The sequence below is a fragment of the Lolium rigidum genome, unplaced genomic scaffold (assembly GCF_022539505.1).
Source record: "Lolium rigidum isolate FL_2022 unplaced genomic scaffold, APGP_CSIRO_Lrig_0.1 contig_13283_1, whole genome shotgun sequence".
Taxonomy (NCBI): Eukaryota; Viridiplantae; Streptophyta; class Magnoliopsida; order Poales; family Poaceae; genus Lolium; species Lolium rigidum.
Genome location: NW_025899838.1, coordinates 26754 through 32208, shown reverse-complemented (window position 1 = coordinate 32208; position 5455 = coordinate 26754). Strand labels below are relative to the sequence as shown.

Below are 5455 nucleotides of genomic sequence, written 5' to 3'. Positions count from 1 at the left end.
CGGTTAAGAAAGAAATCTCTGCATCGGTGGAGGAAGCGTAAGCTTCTATAGACACTTGTACCGATTGTTCTCTGCACATTAAAACATTTCTCTAGCACTCTGTGCTTTAGTTTATTTTGTTCTGCATATATGACACAATAAAAGTAGTTAACAATATCAGAATGCATATGACAATAAAAGTAGTTGGTCCTCATTACTGAGGAGGGCTTGGCACAAGCTTTTTTATTCTCACAGGACTCTCGTTGTCTACTTAGGATGTCATCTCTATATAGTGCATACCGTTCTCTGTCCCTCTACCTCTTTATTTCTTTAGGATGTGCGTAGGTACATGATACAGTTGATAACCTTTGCCATTAAGTATTTTGACTGATTGGTTCTTGTACCTTTGCCATTTTTATTCATCCAGAAGATTCTAAACTCAATCTGACCACAGGCATAACATTTGACCTCTTCAGAATCTGCATACACATGACAAGTTAGTATGTCAGATAATAACGAATGTCAATTAATAACGATCAGCTACCTTGACTTTGCCCGTTGGTTATATCTTGGAATGGAGCCCGGGAGAAAGATGCCATACCAAATTTAGGTTCCTCTACCCTGTAAAATTAAGAGGCATTAAAACTTCCAGCTAGCAAATTGTAATAGCATCAATGAATAATTGTGAAATATTGTATTTTTAGCTTTAATTTATATTTGCATATAGGTAACTGATTGACATCATAGTCACCATTACATCTCCACATGGAACTTTCTGCTTATTGATACAAGAAATGACTCCCGAGTATGGTTAACTTTAGTGCGAACATACTCTTTGGTTTTGATCGCCAGGAGTAAGATGACATCAATTGGCCATCCCGCAAGGATATAGTTAGGGTTCCAGGATTGTGTGGAAGTATCACGTTACCAGTATATTTTTAGCATATTTTCAGCAGGTAAGAGTGAGTTAAATCTTTATTTAGCTTGATTTTCATGAAATGCTGTTAGGTTACCCCTCATTGGTGAGGATTACACCTCTCATAGAATTCTGTTAGCTTTGTCTCCTTTTATATTATTGTAAATTTAGATTTGGCTACATTTAGATTTTAGATAATGACCTAGCCTAATAAAACTTCAGTTGGATGCTTTTTTTATTCTCAGCTTTGACAAGCAACTATTTGGTATTATATTTTGATAGGCATTAACATCAAAGAAAGCTACCTGTCATTTTCTAAAGGATTCCAATTGTTGCGTCATTAAGTTTTTGTTTAGAATTGGTAAACCATGTTCATTTGGTTTTTTCCCATCGCTTGCACAAAGAGATACTGTTTCAACCAGCATCTGTACCTTTTGATGAGGTACTTAACCAAATATTCCCAGTACTTATATGGTGTAACGCTGGTTCTTGCACTTTGTGATCATCCATACTTGTTGTAAATATCCACATCTTTTCTTGCAACTCTTGCTGCAAAACATCAAGGATGAGCTTAGGACTTGGGCTAGGGCAGGGGCTCAGGGACTACGAGTCGTGCTGCCACCCACCTGGATGTGCACTGATGTTCATGCTTTTGTACCCTACTCTGCCTCCTAGGAGGATGTAAATAACTTTCTATCTTTTCAATGAAATGAAACGCAAAGGTCCTTTGCATTTTCTCGAAAAAAAATATCCACATCTTTATAGCATGAGCATGAAACAAATCTATAAAGAAGCAACCAGGGGCTAGCATGATAAATGTTTATTGGACATTCAAATGAAGCAGAATGATTGTTAAACACAATCGTGGCAATATTTTTATTTCTTAAAGTGGTAATATTTCCAGGGGTAGATTACCTTTTGTGGTTTATATGATAGTGATCATTTCTTCCAGAGTTCTTTTTTCAAGTTAATTTGAACCCCTTCTCATTAGCATTAGCATAATATGTAGATATAGCTAAGGGCGAGTATAGCTTTTAATTGTTTATCAGGAGATTCTTGCATATGATACCTGATGCTTCTTCTCTTTGCAGGGCCGATTGTCTGAAGAAACCTGAAGAAAGTTGTGCAGTTTGGCCTAGTCCCCGGCGTGTTGGCGGCGTGGATTCTGTGTCGTGGACGGCGTCCTTGATTCCCTTGCGTGGAGGGCGGAGGGCTTGCCCGGAAGCGATTGGGCAGCAGTGTGACGACGGCGAGAGGACTCTGTCGTGGACGGTGATAGTGCAGCAGGGCGATGGCGGCGATTTGGAAGAGGAGATGTGGACGCTACTGGGCCACCACGGCGAGAGGGAGGCGTGCTGGACGTCGAGAACTGCTGCTGGGCGACAATGGCGAGAGGGCGGCAGGCGGCGAGAGGAAGGCGATTTGGAAGAGGAGATGTGGACGCTGCTGGGCGACGACGGCAAGATGTGATGGTGCTGGATGTCGAGAACTGCTGCTGGGCGACAATGGCGAGAGGGCGGCAGGCGGCGAGAGGAAGGCGATTTGGAAGAGGAGATGTGGACGCTGCGGGGCGACGACGGCAAGATGTGATGGTGCTGGATGTCGAGAACTGCTGTTGGGCGACAATGGCGAGAGGGCGGCAGGCTGTCGAGGGCGAGAGGACGACGCGGTTCTGGGCGACCACGGCGAGAGGAAAGCGTGCTGGACGTGATGGACATGCTGAACTACTGCTGGGCGACAATGGCGAGAAGACGGCAGGCTGGCGAGAGCGAGAGGGCGGCAGGCGGCGGCGCGGTGGATGGCGAGAGGTCCTGGTGCGTAACGTTTGGAAAGGTTAGTTCAGCACGATCATATTTTATCGTGGATGGATCAGTGGAGACGGTTTTGTTTCGCTGGTCCGCTCGTTCCCTGGTCCGCTCGTTAAAAGATGTGAGCAATTTCAGACGTTAGATATATGCTTTGAAAGGCTGAGATTTGTTGGATGGGATGCTCTCGCCCTTTTAAAGTAGGGGAGATTTGGGATCGTGTGTGAAGAAACGTTCCGCTTGCAGGTTTCCAAGGCCCAGGCCGGCTTCCTTCTATTCCTTTTTTTTATTTTTTTCCCTGTATAAATACTGGGCCTATATAAAAATATGGGGCCCCTAAAATTCTGGGGCACTGTGCAAGGTGCACACCCAGCAAATGTGGCCGCCCGGGCCTGTATATGATGCGAGTCACAGACAGTGTGTTGCTCAAATCAAATGTTCTTCATGCTGATGCACACGCTTCTTCCTTCCCACTGTCAGTTGTGGTTCTTGCAGCTTACAACTTATCGTGTAGTTGTAGTAGGGTGGTATGCGAGAGCTCCATGCAACAGCCTCAAATTCTCCACGGGGTAGTGTACCACCACGTTCGAGGAGAATGTCCCGCATACTGATCCTAGGGACTTCCTCACTGGAATCTGACTGATGATACTTGCTAATCAAGAAATATCCGCGGCTCTTCTCCATTCTCCAATAGTATACTGGTTCATCTACACGCACCCGAAGGTTTGGGTGCTTTTCAAACATATGGAGATGTGTTGTGTCTGTATATATGCTCTCACACAGTGAAGAACTGTGCGCCAAAATCGAGCATTGAAGTTATCTCTCAGTATATCAGCAATAATATGCGCGCTTGTGAAACATTGTCTCTGTTCCAAAGCGATCTCCATGGCCATCTTTGCCAATTTTGGCTCCTCTTCAGGGTTTGTGCTTCCAAATACAAGCGACTTGAAAAAATACCAATAAGCTTCTTGAGACAGATAGTCCAGTTGAAGTGCTTCTGTTGTTCCCAGACTCATAATTCTGTTTGATCGACTGGTGATAATGATTTTACTCCCACCACATGGTGTCATGCCAGTTATGGAAGATTTCAGCCTTCTCCATGTGCCCTGGTTAATGTCCTCGGCTATTTCGACTATAACCAGCAATCTGTTTTGAGAAGAACAATTCTGATGTCTGACTAGACCATTAATATTGTTTTCTTTCAGGTCGATCACTACTTCATCCCTGAGATAGCCTTCTGGAAAGAAGAGGATCATCGAAAAGCGATCACGCACACTCTCATCCTTACAAACATTTTCAACAAGGGTGGTCTTCCCTACTCTTATTGGACCAACCAAGGGAAGTACAGCAAGATCTGGAGTAGCACTGGAACACAACAAGAAATTCAGGACCCGCTGCCGTTCCATTTGGCGACCAAACATGCAATTGTCCAAGAGCAAATATGCGCCGTAAGGTTGGCGGAGTATCCGACGATAGGACTCCAAGAGAAAAAGAAATTCATTCATACCAGCCATGGTGTCTTCAAGGGTGTCAAGCACCCGTTGCAGCTCTTCTTGAATGTTGTTGTTTGTACCAAACAACTGTGCTTCTGTGTTGCAGCTACCACTGCCGGTGCTGCGAGAGAAACGAAGCCGTTTGGCTGGAATGAATTTGGACAGGGCAGAAGATGAGTGGCTCAACCCCCATCCTCCTCCTCCTCCTCGCCAATGGCTCGAAGTCTCAAGGCATCAAGAATGTAGTGGCCTCTGTACATTCCTTGCCTCAACAGCTTGAGCTGACGGAGCATCCCCTGGTTGGTGATGAGCCGCCCCTCTCCCTCCTCGACGACGGTGTCGATTCTCATTACAACTCTCTCTAGCCTCTGAAGAGTCATATCGATGCCAGGCTGCTGCTGGAAGCATTTGCTGATCACAAACGATGCCGACTTGCTGACGAGGTCGCCTACGATTGCAGAGAACAAGATATCCATTGATGGTTATCCTACTCGACTCGAGGACTGCTACGTTCAGCGATGGAAGGGGGATAGATAAAGAGCAAGAAGTGATACTGGCTCAGTACCGTTGGGACTCAGAAGTCAATTTCGACTCAGGACTGCATAGTGTGAGCCTAATGCTGAATGGACCAACACGCTCTGATGCGGTCCCAGTTGAGGCGAGTCTTCACTGCCGTGTGGACTTGAGTTGCTGACTTGCTGCTAGTCTGGCTTTCCTCTTGAAGGTCCAGTCTGAGGATGCCCAAACTCAGGAAACTTGGTGTAGTTTTTAGTTCGTTAGTTATGTAGGGAGAGACCGGGACAGATGTAATAATTTGTAATACTGTTTTAATAACTAGCAAGGTGGCCCTCGCAAATGCGAGGGCATCATCTTTATTTGTTATAATGTTGAGCATTTTATTTATCGTACCATAGAAATTATATTAATTTATTTTAGACATATAATCTTTGTTTTTCCCTCAGTTATGTCACTTCCGCGATACTTTAAGAATTTTAAAAATACATGTTGAGAAATGTGTTACTCCTTCCATCCTCAAATAAGTGTGTAACTCTATACTTTGTCCACAAAAGAGTGTACTTTTATCTTCCCAATGTAATTTAATTGCTTCTCTTTCATCGCACGAAAATCAAATCCAATAATATTAAGCACATATTTTTCTTGTTTTCTACATGCACTTAGCTTATTGGAGGTGAAATCGTTAAAGAAGAGAGATGCATGTTTTCAGTATATTTTCACTCAAATTCATAATTTATCTTGAAAAA

The 5455-nt window shown here is 44.0% G+C and overlaps 1 pseudogene; it reads right to left on the bottom strand.

The window, feature by feature from the left end:
- Positions 1 to 3126: 3126 nt before the first annotated feature.
- LOC124680354 lies at positions 3127 to 4669 on the bottom strand (annotated as a pseudogene).
- Between the last annotated feature and the right edge of the window lie 786 nt (positions 4670 to 5455).